The following is a 19,479-nucleotide window of genomic DNA, read 5'->3' as shown; positions in this document are numbered from 1 at the left end:
ACAAATAAATAAATAAATGTAAAAACACAAAACAAAGTACCTGTAGCGCACACACACACACAAAAAAAGCCCCCACCCCCCAAAAAAAACAATGGCGATTTCTGTCTTCTTTAAGAGAAATTAGGAGATACTTTGGTGCAATCTGGATTTGCACCGCTGAAATACGAGTCCAGCGCTGGTAAATTTCAGACAGCCATCTCACCGTCCAGGGGAGGTGGGCCTTGCCTCCCCACACACAGTCCCCGCCACTTCCCGCAGCCTCCCCTTCTCCTCTGCTCTGAAGTCTCCCATCAGCTGCCATTTCCCATAAGGGTTACAAGGTTGGTATTTTATAGGAAAGAAATATGTTCTTCCAATGTCACTATCAAATACGGGGACATGACGGACCTGAAGGATTATGTATCAAGGGGAAAAAATCATTCTTTGCTTCATTCTACAACTATTTATTGAAGACCTACTATGAGCCAGGTACTGTTTTAAACACTAAGGATATAAGGGCAGGGTCGGGGGGAATGGACATGTTCCTCCCCCTGTCAAGCCGTTTCTTATTTGTAAGAGAGAGACGATAAACAAAAAATACGATAGCACTGCAGAGAGTAGTATGTAATATGAGAAGAAAAAAAAAGCAGGGGTAGAGTAAGGGTGGAGGGTCGGGATGGGGTGAAGGGGCAGATATGTTGGTCACAGAAGGCCGCTCCAGTGAAGTGGCATTTGAACAGAAATCAGAATGAACTGGAGGAGTGAGCTTTGAGAAAGTGTATTTCTTTGTGGAAGGGAAAAAAATCTTTCAATGTATTTAATATGCAAAGGGCCTTTGTGTCAAAAGAACTCAGGCACTATTATGAAATAAACCAAGGTAAAAATTATGGAAGAGCAAACAGAAAAATTCAGGCCCAGTCTTCAAGAAGCCTGCTTTTTAAATGATTTTTAAATTAAATGATCTTTAAAAGAAAGATCTATATTTTGAATTTTTATATTCATTTCACTAAAGACCAAAATCCAGTTTGATATTAGCAATCTAATTACATTTCCATCTTAGTGACCTTATGGGATAGGGAAGAACATCTCCGTTCTACAGATAGAAAAGCAAAGCTCAGAACCGTTAAAACTCGCTGCACATGGCAGCATCATTACTACGTAGACAGGACAAGGCTATCCTGATTCCAGTCCCAGCGAATTTCCAAGGCTAGTGCTTTAATATGTTCCTCCTCTGAAGCACCTGTAACAAGAGCGGAGCGAAAGCAAACCTGGGTGAGGAAGTGAGGGGGTACAGAGTTTTAGAGGGCCAGGAAGTGTTTCTGAGCAACCGGCTCTAGATACAAAATTTCTTTATGATCTCATGTTATTTCTGAAATACAAACACATTTTACATTTGTTCCATAATGTATCTGTATTCTTTCAATTTTGATCAAATAAACACACTACAAGAAGATGTGCTGTTTTTACTGCTTAACTTTGCCTACCATCCCCCCCAAATGCACTGAGTACCCCAGTTTAGAAAACAGGGCCAGAAGGTCTGCAGAATTAACAAGTAGAACCAGAGCCAACAGGGACTTGAATACCCATCAGGGCTACAGACCATGATATTCTCCATCAAATGCACAATTATTAAGATACATAAAGATAATTAAAATACTCTCTACATCAAGATCAAACATTCAGTTTATTACTTTAGTGTAATTTTCAAGATGTTGTGCACATCTGGAGTTAAAATAACACAATCTAAGAAAACTGGGGATGGTAAGGTCCAAGAATAAAGTTATTATCTTTGCACACAAATCAGTGGATTGCTGAGACAAGTTTTCCTTTACTGCATAGTTATTATTTCATTGAGGGTAAAATACAACGTTACTGTTCCGGAATGTATCACATAGATGTTTCCAAGGGTTGGTGTCTCTGCACTCTTCTAATCATAAACTGTTACAGATGGGTTTCTGGGGTTCTGTGGATCACATGATAAAAATAACTCTCCCTTGCCTTGTCTTTCAATCTTTGTGTAATTGCAGGGGGTACGTATCAGTTTTTGGCTCATCTGTAATGGAGGACCCTCTTCCCTGACTTTTCCCTAAAGGACTCTATTTATATTGTACCTGATATGTACCCAGTCTCCAAGTAGAAGGATGAACTTGGCGAGAGTCTTTCTTCAACCCATTCATCACGGCCATTGCAAATGTCTGGCATGAGTCCACGTTATTTCCCTCACATTCCAACGCATGTCATTCCAAGACATCTTTCCTCGTACCATGTAGGAAATAGCTCCATGCACCAAGAAACAAAACCCAGCCAAGGAATCTGATATTCTGTCCAAAGACCTTTGAAGAAGATGCTGATGTTGGTTCACTTGAACTAAAGGCTTCTAGAAATAAATCTGCGTATGAGTTAGTAGTGGATTTAAAAGAAGGATGCAGAACTGTCCTTCTACGGCCCATTTCAAGGGAGGGGGGAAAAAGAGACTTGTTTCATCTGCAAACCATTTGAGGAAGCAACTGACAGGGAAGTCTCTTCACATGCTTTGCTGTGGCCTCTAACCTTCTGCTGCTTCCCTCCCTTCCCTTCCCCCACCGCCTTACTCCTGTTCTTTAAAAGTACTGATGATGCAAATCACCGTAGCCCCCACTTGCTCCATTGCCCTAGGTCAGGCTGTCCTTATCTGTCTTCCTCATTGCTGGAACTGCCTGTCTCTAGCATCTCCTCTCTCAGGTCTACCCTCCCCACCGCTGCCAGAGCAAACTTAGCAAAGCACAGATCTCATCCAGTCCCTCTCCTGATTAAAAGTCTCAGAAGCTCCCCATACCTGCAGGGGAAGGTCCTTCTCATAGGACCCGGATTACCTTTCTCTCCCATCTCCGACAGTTCCCTGCCCCATGTACTCTGTGCCCTGCTCTCCCTCCAACACACCCGTGCACCTGCTGGCCTCTCCAAACGGAAAACCTGTCCTTCTCTCTGCCTGTCTGGCTTCTGTTGGAATTCCTTCACAATTCAGCTCTCCTCTCTCAAACATCCCCACTCCACCCCAGCTCCGCTCAGAGCACCTCAAACAGAGCTCTAACTTAGCAAGTATATTTTAACTTCATTTGTTTTACCATCTCTACCCAGGCCTCACCATCCCTCAGAGGATAAAGACCGGGTCTTCATTTCATATCCCCTTCCCCCCAGGGGCATTAACTCCCCCACACATCCAATCTACCCTGCCTTAAAAAAACCCCAAGGCTGGAAGCAGAGAGATGTAGCAGGTGCTTGAGATGGGCTCCCAGGAGCAACACCGGGACCTGCCCAGCACAGCTGCAGCAGGAATGAGGTGGGCGGAGGGCATGCGACTAAGAGCATAAAATGTGTCTGCTGCAGGCACACAGGTTTGAGTAACCATGGAAACTCAGAGTAGGAGAGCACCTCAGAGGCCCCCTGGCTCAGCCTCTCATGCAGTGCAGGGATACTTTTGCAGATCGCTGACAGATGGGCAGCTTCTCCTCCTCTCCTCCCTTGACATAGCCAGACGTTATCACCAGACAGCTCGCTGCTTGGCATTTCTACCAAACATAAATTGATCTGATTTTAGTAATATTTAAAAATTTAAAAATAATAACATTATTGAATGTTATATGCCAAGTACCGTACTAAGAGCTTGCCATGTACCATTTAATCTTCACAAGTACCTTCTCTGGTAAATACAATCATCATCTCCATTTTCTAGGCAAAGACTCTAGCAGATGCTGCCTGTGCCCTGACCATCGCCTCTCATACCCGTCATTTTAGTGCATGCTGGCAGGACTCCCCCATGACACACCTGCATCTCTGGGCCAGAGCCCACTTTCCTGCAGTATATTTGACCAGAAGTGCCAGAGAATTAACACCCCCTTAGAAGCATCCCTCAACCAATGACCAAGAGGACTGCTCCTCAGGTGGGTTGGCTCTGCAGTGTGTGGTCTACACTGGCTCTCAGAGTTCCCCAGTAGGGTGAAGCTCTGGTCTCACAATTGTAACACGCTTGATAACTCAGCTTTTATTGGCCACTTTCCCTTCATCTGCTTACTTCCCCACTCCCCTACCAGTGTTTTCTCAGATCACCTCCCAATATTTGCACTTGAACCTGATTGATCACTGGGTCTACTTCTGGAAAACCTAACAAAGACAAGGAGGCAAAGGCACAGAGATGCAGGGACACACTCAGGATGATGTCTCACTCCAGGGCCCTCACTTGTCTCCACTACCCTGTAATGCTTCCTCATCCAGGCTTCCCACTGGAGAAGGAAATGCCATCTTCTCCTTCCACTATAACCAAATACATGAAGGCAGCCCAAGCAGCTCCTATTCCTTCTGCTGTGACTGATACGAATGTGGTTTCTATGCCCATCACCCCCTTGTGAGGCACCCAATCTAGTGTCAAATTTTCCACTTACACTTAAACATATGAAATTTTTTCTGCTTTAAACCTTTCATAATTCCATGCATATGTTTCCTAATCCTGTGTCATTGTAGAAGCAGAGAATTCAGAATATAGTCTAGTAAGCCATTCAACTTTAACTCTATTTTAATAGGAAAAAAATGCCTGGGACTCTTTCTATGTTCAGAATAGCATCCATGCACACGAAATGTTGAATTGATTACAGTGAATCTTATTAAATATGGCAATACAAGTAATAATTACGTTCTTATCAATTTAGCGAGATATAAATACTGAACATCTACTATTTATTCATTAACAAAATAACAATAAACACTCTAATAGACTCCTACTGTGCATCTTAGTCAATTGCTCCCTCATCCAGAGGTCCTGGATTTACCTCTGATATACTTTCTTCTCCAGCATCTTCTAAGTTGGCTATAAATAAAAATTCAGATAGATTTTTAACCTTAGATTAACTCTACAGAAAGTACTCCCAGAAGTTAGCCACTCCACGGTGGGCTGTGTAAAACATTTTTGCTGAGTTTAAAGTTCTTGATCTGCTACAAGGAATCAATCTAGGTACGACATAGTCAATGTACAATAATTGATAACTTCAGGAATTACGTCACAGATTACAAAATGACGATTTATAGAATATTAGGGTGAGAGGAACCTTAGAAAACATCTATTTTAATTTCATATTTTGCAGAAGTAAGACCTTACAAACAGGTAGTGACATAATCAGAATTAGAACTTAGGTTGCTAAACTCTCAATTCAGTGCTTAGTCCATTTACCATAATCTGTCACATATTCTGAATAATTTTCACTTTCCATCCAATTACAATAGAGTATTCCCTACATATGGAGTCACTAATTCATCTCCATGATAACCAGCACCTGGTTTGATAAGTGAAACTAATCAAACTTGTGTCTCAGGAATTTAAAATTAGGACAATGAGAGACTGAGTCAGTGGAGAGAACTTGAACTGAGAGATTGTGCTAAATAGTATAGAATTAACACTGGGTGCCATGTTGGGTCTCTACAGTAAGATCAGTGTAAGTTGCCGCAGAGTCCCAAAGAGAAAGAGAGCAGCCTGAGTCTCACTTTCCCAGAGTTCTTCTGAGGCCTGGTGACATTTGGACTTCATGAAGGTTATTTTTATTTTGATGTAGTATCCCTCAACCAATTTACTTGAACCAGCTTGAGTAGGTTTCTCTTCCATATAACCAAAAGTCCCTGGGTAGAAGGCTGTTCCCTCTTCTTGCTTCTAAACTAAGCAACTATAAAGATGGGTGTTGAATAATGGGAGAGTAAGAATGGTCTTTGGAATCAGCACAAAGAACTGGAATAAAGCAGGAGACTAAGATTAGCCAAATGCCAACTGTGGTTAGAGAATGTCATTGGGTGGGAAAAAGAGGTTGAGATCCCTAACTTCTCAAGCCAGTTTAGGGGCAGTCCCTTGATATGACAAATGTATGGGTTTTGAGTGGTAAGTTTTCTGCCCCCCTCCTCCTCTAGACTTACCCTCATACAATAGGGCCTCTTCAATTTCATACTGGTATTACTGGTTTCCTGTAGACCTCAGACAATCAATATACCTAAATATAATAAAGCATTTTAAAAGATCTTCTCCCAGTTACATTAAACACAGTTGTACTGGCACTATTTGTTCTCAACCAGCAGCCATTCTCCTACTTCTTTGCTCATAGAATTGTTCTGTCAACAAGGTGACCCTATTTCTATCTCACTAGCTCAAAAAAAACACAAAAAATCTGGCTGACTTTAAGATAATCATGAAAGTGCCATTCCCTTTGTCAGTGATTGGTACAGACATGGACTTGTGACGTAAACCTAGCTGATGAGATAATGGTAGCTAATATTTATTGAATGCTAGCTATGTGCTCTGTTTCAAGGGTTTTACAGGAAATCATTCTTTTTTCTTTCATTACAATTCTAGAACATAAGGTCTATATTTGTCCCTACATCGTGTCTTCTTAAAAAGTGAGATAATTCATTTTCTGCATGGTTTAAGTCATTTTGATTTGTATTTTCTATTGCTTGTCACTACAAACATTTGAACCAATACTCCAATTAATTTGTCCTCTTCTCTTTAGAATACCATTTAAGCATGTGTACAAAGATAGCAAATTGCAATTCTTTCCTTTCCAGTTCTTGTAAGGGTTTTTTCTTATCATTTACTATGAGTGAAGAAGAAGAGGCAGAGGAGGAAAAGTTTCATTTTCATCTATTAGGTTTATTATTAGGATACCTTATTATTGGTTTTATTCATGAAAAAATCACCTTGTAAATAAATATTTTCAGTGCAAACCCTATCAAAAAGATAGACAAATAGCTCTTTCCAAGCTTGTGTTATTTCATTTAGGAGTATCACTTGCTGAAGCAATGACAGATCCTTCCATTGCTCCTCCCAGGACTCTAACTGCATGGTTATCGAGTGAAATCCAGTCTTCTATTATAATTTACATTTTTATGGGACTTCCCTGGTGGTGCAGTGGTTAAGAATCTGCCTGCCAGTGCAGGGGACATGGGTTCAAGCCCTGGTCTGTGAAGATCCCACATCCTTGGAGCAGCTAAGCCCACACGCCACAACTACTGAGTCTGCACTCTACAGCCCGCAAGCCACAACTACTGAGCCCACATGTTGCAACTACTGAAGCCCGTGTGCTCTAGGGCCCATGCTCTGCAACAAGAGAAGCCACCTCAGTGAGAAGCCAGCTCACCGCAACGAAGAGTAGTCCCCGCTCGCCACAACTAGAGAAAGTCCACACGCAGCAACGAAGACCCAATGCAGCCAAAAATAAATAAATTTTTTTTTAATTTACATTTTTATGATTTTAATTTTTGAACCATTTCAAATCATTGCTAACTGGTAAACCATTCCCCCATAAAATAACATTTTTGTTACATGTTTCCTGGTACTTTGGTTACATTTGTACATATTTTCGAAATACAGGAAAAATCATGTTTAATTTCTTTAGTAGATATATGAAATAGCCATTATATAGGCTCTTGGCTATTATATTCCTGATATTATTTTAATAAATTAGGATTCAGGTGTTTTCTTGTTGCTCTCTGGCCAACATAAGGCAATTCAATCTGACAATTTTTATGTTATTATAAATATTTCAGCTGTACTGAAGTAGCTTATATAGTAGTAGAAACAGATAACTAGATGTAAATGCTAACTCTGTAACTTACTATGTTTGTAACACTGGGCAAGTTAATAACAGGTTTGTGCCCCGGTCCAGGAAGATCCCACATGCCGTGGAGTGGCTGGGCCCGTGAGCCATGGCCGCTGGGCCTGTGCATCCAGAGCCTGTGCTCTGCAACGGGAGAGGCCACAACAGTGAGAGGCCCGCGTACCGCAAAAGAAAAAAAAAAAAGGAACAAACATATACGAAGCACTTAGAAAATTCCCAGCACATAGTAAGGACTCTAAATGTTATCATTATTATTATTACCAGGGTTAACCTGTAATAAACAGAAAGCTTGATTAACAGTGGCTTAAACCATAAGAACACATATTATTTACTTAATAAGAAGTGTGTTGCCCCTGGGTTTGGTTTACAGCTCAAAGATATCATGAAGGACTCAGGCTCCTCCCATCCTTCCTCTTTGCTTTTCTCATTGTATTGGCAAAATTTCCCCTCATCACAAGATGGCTGCTTCAATTACAAGTTCTTTAGGCAATAGGATCCTAAACAGGAGGTCATAGGATGAGAGCAAAACTAAAAAAAAAAAAAAGGGGGGGGGTGACTTCTCCTGATGAATATTTATCTTTTCAGAAGAAAAATATTTCCCAGAAATAGTCAGCAGATGTCTTATTGGCCATAACTCTGTTATATGACCACTTCTAGACCAATCACTGGGTAAGAAGAATAGAATTGCTATGATTGATTTAGAGCAACCATGAGTCATTTTTCTGGGGCTGGACCTTTTGTTGCCTGATCAAAACCAGGTTTCTATCACCAAGAGGAAAAAGAGAATAGCCACTGGGTGCACAACCAATAGCGTGTATCATCAACAAGCATTTATTTGTTGCCTATTATGTGCTCAACTTGTGCTCCTAATAAAACTGTAGAAACTACCAAAAGAACAAATGATATTTTCTTGGCCCTTGAGGTCCTATTTACTTGACATCTTTAGACTGAAAGCTACTTCTGCTAGGTCCTGCTAAGCAACTAAACCAGAGCCTTTAAGGCCTCCTTCCTGATCCACTCACTCTGACTGGCTTCACTTACTCCCCCCCAACTATGTTCGAGCTTCCTTTTCTTGGTCACATCCTTGCATTGCATGTTGAAGTACTTCTCCACTTTCAAGTAGTGATAATTGATGGATTGCACAAAGAGTTAATGCTCCAAAATTGCATGTTTAGAAGCTCTGAGCACCCCAGATACCCAGGGGCAGATTCCATTTTTCTTTTTTCTTTTTCTTTTCTTTTTTCCTCTATTGAGGGCCTACTGTGAGCCAGGCATTTTCATAAAATTCTTTCCGTTAATTCTCATCCAAAAACTCCATTAAATATGATTCAGATAAAGGAAAGAGAGATTAAGGCAGATTAAGTGATTTGTGCAAAACCATAAGCTAGAAATAGGAAAAATAATTACCTGAGTACTGCTATATATGAGCCAAATACCATCCTAAATGCCACATGTGAATTCATGCCTTTAATTCTCTTAACCACTCAGTGAAGTAAGCAGTCACTCACCACAGATACTCTCCAAACACCCTCTATCTGCCATTACACAGATAAGAAATCTGCAGCTTCAAAAGCTAAGTAATTCAAGTTCACCCAGCTAGAAAGTAACAGGTATTGTATAAAGCTGGGTCTGTCTAATTCCAAATGCTTTATGTTAAAGTCCCACCCACCCCTACACTGCAGGAATTTGAACCCAGGCCTCTTAACTCCTGGGCTCACTCCAAAATCCCTAAATCAGGACAGAACACTCTGCTGTTTTATTCTATCAGCTTGTTCTGTGAGGTGTTCTCCAAGTAGTTCATAATTGGTCCAGTTGTCTAAAACGAAGTTGGGAATTTATCCAAAGTATTTAGCAAATTAGCAACTACATCCTTCCTTTTAGAGAGCAGAGAGGCAAAGCTAGCTGATCCCTACTGAGTTTAAAGAAAGAGACTTCTGGGGAGGCAGATTATGAACATTTATCACATTTCTGCTCTGCCCTCAAGCCCCAAATTAGAGCTTAACACTTGAATTAAGCAAAATTGTGCAGTTGTGCATTTTACCTAGTCTAAATTTTGTTAGCTGCTCTGCGTTTTAGAAATAATATGACTAAGAGCTCTGCTATAAACCATTAAGACCTGTAATTCCCTGTCAGCCCCAGATTAGAGCTTGCCAGGAAAGAGATTTAACAATTGCTAACTGCTTCAACTTCACCCCTGAAGGAAGCTTTCTATCCCTGCATATCTGTGTCGTGTGGCCTTGCTCTGGTAGCCTCCTACTCAAAAATCAACTGGGACATTATCCATAGAAATACAGAGTTCAAAGGATCATTCCTTGCCTGTTTCCAGCCCTGCTAGAGACTTAGAAGAAGTGGGAGGTGTAGAGAGGCATTTCTTTCTTTGTTCCTTTTTCTTTTAATTTTGTTTGTTGTTGTTTTGCTTTGGGTACCTAGGTTTTAAATATGCCACACGTCAAAATATTACCAAATCCTGTCCCAAAATGCATTTATCTTCATGACAGCGTGAGGTTTCAGAAAGAAAAACCTGATATCTGACACTAACTCCATATAGCTCTACACGTCTGGTCCCCAGTAGCTGGGAAATCATGGGTTAGGGAAGCACGTGTGTGCTGATCAGTCCAGCTATATAAACAATCCACCATGTTAAAAAAAGACGGTATGAGAATCCCAGTGATCAAGATATTTCAGAAGATCCAAAGGCCCATGTAAATTAAATTAAAGAAAACAATGTTATAGTTATATTTACAGTTTTCTTTCATTTACATACCAAAACACATATATACACCCCCCAGAATATCATTTACAAAGTTCATGTGGGTGGGACAGAAAGCATGATGTAGAGTTTTAAGGTCTTTCACACAAATGAAGGAAGACATTGAAGCCTCCCTAATTCTGAGCCCCAATTTTTTCTTTGTGAAACAAGTCTTTGATAGACTTAAGAATTATCTTTAAAGTTTCTTTTAGGTCGAAAAACTTGCCTCTTCATCTCATTTCACCTGTTCTCTATAGGTCCATCTATTATGGTACCAACTACATTCCATTGTTCTGTAATTAGCAGGGACATTTTTTCTGTCTCCTACCATTAGACATGAAGGCGAAGCCAGATATTAACCCAGGACAGGGTTTCCGGTGGAAATGTAGCAAGTGTTCATTAAAGTGAGATGGGGTCTATGAACCTGTTCATTTCCATTTATATTTTGAATGCTATAAGAAAGTTTTCAGAATCATCATGATTCTAGAAATGTCCAGGAAGTACACAGTTAACTATTACTAAAAACAATGTTTCAATAATATTTGGGATAAGACTCTTGAACATTTATCTAACATTTGTTGAATATAATTATAAGATGTGTACAATCTTGCTTTAGTCAGATGAGTGGATTAATTTAAATGATTTTTCTGTGAGGTTATGGCAGTCCATCCCAATCATTTTCTGATTATTCTTCATATATTTCTTCCCTGTCAAAACTACCTAAATCCCAAGCACCACTAAATCATTGGTTCTCATAGTTCATTCCATGGCTGAACCAGCTAGAGTGTGCATCATAAATACAGCTTCCAGGGCCCTCTGGCAGCCCTGCTGAGCTAGATTCTCCAGAGGTAGAACACTAGAAGCTTCACATTTAATAAACTACAGGTGATTCTTGTTTAATAAACCACAGGTTCTGATGCACACTCATGTGTGAGAACTACCGCTCAGGACCCATGAATTAAAACTGAAGAGCAAACAGAACTGGACTGTGGGGATCTGTTGACACAATTAATTAAGTGGGCTGAAGGTCCATTAGGTTACAAGGTTACTTTGAATCCAGCATCTAAGAGAAGCACCTTGATTTCTGAAACCACTAACCTGAGATTTGACTCAGAGGTCTATCACCATTTATAATCATATGATCTTCTGGTTTCTCTCTGCTTGCTTTCCCTGTGAAGTGAATCATCTCCTTCTATGTCCATGGCAGTTAATATACATTTTATATTTAGAAACAACATCCTCTCACCTCCTTTCAACATTTGCCCCTACTTTTTAAAAAAAAATTTTATTGGAGTATAGTTGATTTACAATGTTGTGTTAGTTTCAGGTGTACAGCAAAGTGAATCTGTTATACATCTACATATTTCCACTCTTTTTTAGATTCTTTTCCCATATAGGTCATTACAGAGTATTGAGTAGAGTTCCCTATGCTATAGAGTAGGTTATCTCTTTTATATATAGTAGTGTGTATATGTCAATCCCAATCTTCCACTTTAACCCCCCCGCCCCCCACCCTTACGCCCTGGTAACCATAAGTTTATTTTCTACATCTGTAACTCTATTTCTGTTTTTTTTTTTTTTGTTTTTTTTTTTTTTGCGGTACGCGGGCCTCTCACTGTTGTGGCCTCTCCCATTGAGGAGCACAGGCTCCGGACGCGCAGGCTCAGCGGCCATGGCTCACGGGCCCAGCCGCTCCGCGGCATGTGGGATCTTCCCAGACCGGGGCACGAACCTGTGTCCCCTGCATCAGCAGGTGGACTCCCAACCACCGCACCACCAGGGAAGCCCCTCTATTTCTGTTTTGTAGATAAGTTCATTTATACCCTTTTTTTAAAGATTCCACATATAAGTGATATCATATGAATTACTTGTCTTTCTCTGACTTACTTCACTCAGTATGACAATCTCTAGGTCCATCCATGTTGCTGCAAATGTCATTAATTTTTTCTTTTTATGGCTGAGTAATATTCCATTGTATATATGTACCCCCCATTTTTATCAAACCTCGCATCTCTGCCTTTCCTATAAAGAAGGGACACCTAAAATGTTGCCTCCTTACAGCCATTTCACCCAGGGTTCTGCTCAATGGTAGGGTACTCTCCTCTGAACCAGAAATAACAAAACCATCATATTTAATAGAAAGTAGAAACTTCATGCTAAGGAGAACATGTTGTTACTGAAAAGATAGGTATTTTTAAAGACTTTAAAGTGACCACACAAATACTCAGAATTATTGGCAAACATTTTTGGTGAAATCAAAAATATTTTGACAATCATAATAATGGTACCACTTAGGCAAATTCTCATCCCAGCAAGTACCCATTCCAGTGAGAGAGAACATAGGAGGTCACAGAGAATCTGATGGGAAAACCTTACCAAAAGAAACCATCCACTGTGGAATGTTCATTGGTCTCCTGCATATGCCTTTTCCAGCAATGAGGGGGCATATTCTGAGATACAGAACTAAAGGAGTTTGAAGGAGATAGAATATTTTTGTTCTATATTATTAGAAATAAGGTGCTATCACAGAGTGGATACTCAAAAAAAAGGCAATGAATGAAAAGTGTGTCCCTTCAAAGGAAAAGGCAAAACAAAAAATGTACAGAAGGAAAGAGGAAAGGAGGAATGAAATCCCTAATTCTCTTGGTTTGACACAAGTTTAAGAGGAAGTGAGGAAAAGGGACAGATTTCAAGAGCAAGCATGATATAATGGGAGAGCCCTAAGAGGAAAGTCTATTCATTTCTCCACTTCTAATGGGTTGCAAGAGCTCCCCACTCCACCCAGCAGATTCCTCATGCCCTGGAGGAGCGGCTTGAAGAAGCAACTTTGCCAAGGACGTATGATTCTTTGAATTTTGATTTTCGACTGCTAGATAACAGCCACATTAATGAAGGAATTTACCAAACTTAATCATGTTAATCCCCACCCCCACCCTAATCCAGAATGGAATGAGTGTTTTCTTTCCAAGAGAGATAGGCATCCTCCAGTTTTCCCAGTGCTCAGATCCTGCCTGCAGTAGATTGCCTCCAAGTCTCCAGAGGAAAAAAACTTGAGTAAATAACCTACTAAGTAGGAAAGAGGGCTGTTGTTCAGACAATGCCCATCTCACCAGGTTACTGGCTACATCCCTCTGGCCATCCAGAAGGGATCTGAATTAGGAGAAATTTTCTCCAGGTGGTTGTATGATTGAGTCATTCATTCCATGGAGTCAAAAACAAAAACAAAACACACAAAAATAAAGGAATGGGGGGTCAGAAAAAGTAGGATATGACATATTATGTGTCACTGTCCTCCTTTCCCCATTCTTCCAAGAGAAAATGTTTTTTTACAAAAACAACCCCCAAACAATTAACAAAATGGCAATAAGAACATACATATCAATCATTACTTTAAATGTAAATTGACTAAATGCTCCAATCAAAAGACACCAAGTGGCTGAATGGATACAAAAATAAGACCTACATATAAACTGTCTATAAGAGATTCACTTTATTAAGTCCCATTTGTTTATTTTTGTTTTTATTTCCATTATTCCAGGAGGTGGGTCAAAAAAGACCTTGCTGTGGTCTATGTCAAAGAGTGTTTTTCCTATGTTTTCCTCTAAGAGTTTTATAGTATCTGGTCTTACATTTAAGTCTTTAATCCATTTGGAATTTATGTTTGTGTATGGTGTTAGGGAGTATTCTAATTTCATTCTTTTACAGGTAGCTGTCCAGTTTTCCCAGCACCACTTATTGAAGAGGTTGTGTTTCCTCCATTGTAGGTTCTTGCCTCCTTTGTTGTAAATTAGGTTAACATATGTGTGTGGGTTTATATCTGGGCATTCTATCCTGTACCATTGATCTATATTTCTGTTTTTGTGCCAGTACCATACCGTCTTGATTACTGTAGCTTTGTGGTATAGTTTGAGGTCGGGGAGCCTGATTCCTCCAACTTCTTTTTTCTTTTTCAAGATTGCTTTGGCTATTCAGGGTCTTTTGTGATTCCATACGAATTGTGAAATTTTTTGTTCTAATTCTGTGAAGAATGCCATTGGTAGTTTAGGGATTGCATTGCATCTGTAGATTGCTTTGGGTAGTATAGTCATTTTCACAATATTGATTCTTCCAATCCAAGAATGTGGTATATATTTCCATCTGTTAATGTCATCTTTGATTTCTTTCATCAGTGTTTTATAGCTTTCTGAGTACAAGTCTTTCACCTCCTTAGGCAGGTTTATTCCTAGGTATTTTATTCTTTTTGTTGCAATGGTAAATGGAAGTGTTTCCTTAATTTCTCTTTCTGATTTTTTTGTTATGGTGTATAGGAATGCCAGAGATTTCTGTGCATTAATTTTGTATCCTGCAACGTTACCAGATTCATTGATTAGTTTTAATAGTTTTCTGGTGGCATCTTTAGGATTTTCTATGTATAGTATCATGTCATGGGCAAACAGTGACAGTTTAACTTCTTCTTTTCCAATTTGTATTCCTTTTATTTCTTTTTCTTCTCTGATTGCCATGGTTAGGACTTCCAAAACTAGGTTGAATAAGAGTGGCGAGGGTGGACAACCTTGTCTTGTTCCTGATCTTAGTGGAAATGCTTTCAGTTTTTCACCATTGAGTATGATGCTTGCTGTGGGTTTGTCATATATGACCTTTATTATGTTGACGTAGGTTCCCTCTATGCCCATTTTCTGGAGAGTTTTTATCATAAATGGGTGTTGAATTTTGTCAAAAGCTTTTTCTGGATCTATTGAGATGATAATTTGGTTTTTATACCTTAATTTGTTAATGTGGTATATCACATTCACTTTGTCTAAAGTGTATAGAGGGCTTCCCTGGTGGCGCAGTGGTTGAGAGGCCACCTGCCGATGCAGGGGATACGGGTTCATGCCCTGGTCTGAGAAGATCCCACATGCCACGGAGCGGCTGGGCCCGTGAGCCATGGCCACTGAGCCTGCGCGTCCGGAGCCTGTGCTCCACAACAGGAGAGGCCACAACAGTGAGAGGCCCGTGTACCACAAAATAAATAAATAAAGTGTATAGACATTCACTTTGTCTAAAGACAAACACAGACTGAAAGTGAGGGGATGGAAAAAGGTATCCCAGGCAACTGGAAATCAAAAGAAAGCCAGGGTAAAAATACTTATATCAAACACAGTAGACTTTTTTAAAAAATAAATTTATTTATTTTATTTTTGCGTTTGGTCTTCATTGCTGCACGTGGGCTTTCTCTAGTTGCAGCAAGTGGGGGCTACTCTCGTTGCTGTGTGTGGACTTTTCTCATTGTGGTGGCTTCTCTTGTTGCAGAGCATGGGCTCTAGGTGCGTGGGCTTCAGTAGATGTGGCATGCGGGCTCAGTAGTTGTGGCACACGGGCTTAGTTGCTCCGTGGCATGTGGGATCTTCCTGGACCAGGGCTCAAACCCATGTCCCCTGCACTGGCAGGCAGATTCCTAACCACTGTGCCACCAGGGAATTCCCCACAATAGACTTTAAAACTAAGACTATTACAGGAGACGAAGAAGACATTATATAACCATCAAGGGATCAACCCAAGAAGAAGATATAACACACGTAGATATATATGCACCCAACATAGGACCTCCTAAATATATAAGCAAATATTAACATACATAAAGGAAGAAATTGACAGTAACCCAAGAGGAAATGTTTTCCATAAGGAACTTACAATGTGAATAACATAAATACCTTAGAGTTGAGACAGATTTCTAGTCTAGAAGCAAAAGCACCACTGCCAAAATTAAAATTGTTCTGTGACACAGAGGAACCACGGCCCATTGCTTGCAACATACAGCCCTAGTGCTTCAGCTAACCACAAGGAGTTAACAGTTATTGAATGCTTACTCTACGGATTAATCACCTACATGTTTACCTCTTTTGAAAATCATATTTGGAACAAAGATTTACCTTCATGCCTATAGCACGAATCTATGCTAGAGATTATTATGTTTAGAGAAATTATTTCACCAAAATAACTACAGCCACTTTATCAGCTACTTTGCAAACCCTGATTTAAATATATATATATATATATATATATATATATATATATAAAATCTTGGCTCAGAAACAAGCCAAAAGAGCATAACACAGTCCTCTAAACTCAACCTTGAAGTTGTCCTTGTCTCAATCTCATGCTTTTGTTTGAAAACCCAGCCTTTACATAAAAGTCCGACGTCACTGGGTGTGGCTGGCAGGCCCAGACAGGAGAAGTGCATATTTCTTTATGGGATCAGCATTTGGGGCAATCTCAGAGCAATGTCACCATGTGGCTAGATCTCAGGATAAAAGCTGAGGATCTGAATAAGCTGAATAAGAGAATATCTGGGAACAAAAGATGGAGACCCGACCACAAGTTAATGTGGAACAATTGTCAAGTCAGGAGGCCAGTTCAGGCTGAAGGGAGACAGGAGGCTCACAGTGTGACAGCCGTGGATCCTGACGGAATCAGACGCAAGTTTTCCAATGTGCCTGTTGGTGCACTGAGGAAACCAGGAAAGCCTATGGCAACGCCACACAAAACCAGATCAGGATAGCTGCCCCAAAAGTAGCCCATGAAGCAGCCTGTACAGTCAGCAACCCTGAAACGAACACTGCTCACAAATGCAATGCCAGTTGGGCCGCTTCGTCAGGACCAAAAGTGATCTTTCTTTTGATTAGTTCAGAAACTTGCCTTCCAGAGATCAAAGGAAATTAGCTCTGGAGAGGTCGGATGCAGTTGTGGAAAGAAAAATGCTCAAGCTTTAAGGAGAAAGCTGTATATGTTCCTGACCCATTGACTATCTTCCTTACTCTTTTTTTCCCTGCCTGTTCAGCAGCTTCTTTCCTTACTTGAAAGTATTTTGTTTTCCTTTGCAATGGAAATTTCCTTTCATACTAGGGTTAGATTACATTCATTTTAATTTTCTTTTCTCCTATAATGTTTTTTTCTTTAAAAAAATCTATGAAAATAAATTAAAAGTTGTCCATTATAGAATATACAGAAAAAAATACAAAGAAAAAAATTAAAGTCATACATAATCCCACCACATGGATTACCACTGTTAATCTTTGTCTTTATTGATTTCAAGTCTTTTAATTTTTCTTTGTGTTTGCATGTATATATGCATATACATATATTGTACGTATGTTTGTACATATAATCAGTTATTTTACAATATTGGGATCATTCCAAAATACAGTTTTGTGATCTTTTTTCCACTCAATATAATGACAGCATATTCTTAAGCCATGAAATATTCTCTGAAAACACATTTTTTAAATGACTATAATTACTATTCTTATTCAGACTTCAACATTGAGTACAATAGATTAAATGGAATAATATATGGATTTTTCCCCTTTTTAATGTAACCTTGAGCCATTTGTGTTTGATTGCACTCATCTTAATGCACTTTCCTATTGCTTTTCAAGATCAGACAATTTAAGTGCAGTCAATTAAATTGAAAACACTAAAACTGAGAGCATCAGGAAAGATTTATTGCTGGTATAAACTACCGAGGAAACTTAAGCCGGCTGTATTTCTCAAAACAGCCATATGTACAATCAAATAAAGTTCACCTCCTTTAAATAAGAGATAGCTTGTTTTGTGTGATTTTAAGTGTTACAATAGGCTGGCTTAGTTGTGTCATGACCTGGGATGGCACTATGTCCTTAGCTATCGGTTATTTACTTGCAAACATCTGAAACCTTTCATCCCATTAGATGACATAGCATCACATCATATGGTTATCTAGAAAAATTTGTGTAATTGACTGCATTATCAGTTGGACTTAACTTTTGAACAGCTTTTATTCCCAATGTTTGGTTCCCAATGTTTGGCTTCAACCTGGTTGTTTGGAGCTCTCAGAAAACATTCTCCCAAAGAAACAAGCTCTAAGTGGTAGCTACCTGACAATGAACAAGAGGCATAATATGCCATGCTAGGGGTACCATATACTAGTGTAATAATCATACTGGGAGAACATGAATTCAGAGTACTTTGGTGAGATCAGTGACTTTTTTTCTTATCTTTCACCCCAGCTACCCAGCAGCAGGAGTTAGGATTCCAGAGAGCAATCTCGGGACACTCAAAGAAGCAAAGTCCCGAAAAGAAGGCTCAAGGGCTCCAGGGAAATGTGTCTCCTTCTCAGAGCCTTCTCAGTGTGGGTCACCTTCCAGATACTTTGCTCTGAGCACCTCAGGGTGGGTCTACCTGCTTCAACGTTCTGCCATCACCATCTATTGACACCCCTCAAGGTTGTCTCCCTACCTTTGTCCACTTCCCAAATTCTTTTAAGCCTTCCTTTTCCTATAACAAGCTTAAAATCTTTTTTAAGGTTGTCTAGGAGTTTGTGTTGCTAAGAATACTAAGAAAGAGGGCTTCCTTTGGTGGTCCAGTGGTTAAGACTCCACGCTTCCACTGCAGGGGGCACGGGTTTGACCCCTGGTCCTGTAACTAAGATTCCACAAGCTGCACAGCGAGGCCAAAAAAAAAAAAAAAAAAAAGATTACTAAGAAAGAGAAAGTGAAATCTCCCCCCCAAAGTCCAACCATAATTTTAATATTCTATAGAAAGACGAGGGTGGCAGTGGTAGTAAGGGCATAAAGTGAGATTAGAGATCACAGGGGTCTAGAGGAAACAAAACAATCATCTACATTTCAGAGGAACATTCCATTCCAATGACTCCCCTGAACACTAGGGCCCCTGGAGAGTAAGAAAGGAGAGCGAAAGGGTAAGGTACAGTTGAGGCTTCTTCCACGAGGGACCACAGGAATATTAAAGGAGAAAACCTACTGGAGACTTAGCTTCCTGTCTCATTTTCCTCCATTTTGCTATTATCATATCACCACTTAAGTGGATAGAAAATAGGGTATATTAAGAAGGGAATCAATGTTATCTAAGTTTTTACCATGGTCCAGGCCCTAGGCTTTGACAAATGAGGAAACTGAGCCTCAAGGAGGTTAAGTGAGAAACAAGGACAAAGGGAAGCAGGAAGAGGGTGCAGTTCTTAGCAGGAGCAAAGCCAGCAAAAGCAAGTTGGAGGACTGAAGGAAGCCTCAGAGAGTGTCAACTGGGAAGCAGAAATAGCTCCCTGTTCCCTGACTGCCATTCCCCGATCCTTGCTTAGAATGGGGC

This window comes from Delphinus delphis, chromosome 3 (assembly GCF_949987515.2).
Source record: "Delphinus delphis chromosome 3, mDelDel1.2, whole genome shotgun sequence".
In the NCBI taxonomy this organism is placed as follows: Eukaryota; Metazoa; Chordata; class Mammalia; order Artiodactyla; family Delphinidae; genus Delphinus; species Delphinus delphis.
Note: the sequence above shows the minus strand (reverse complement) of the source record.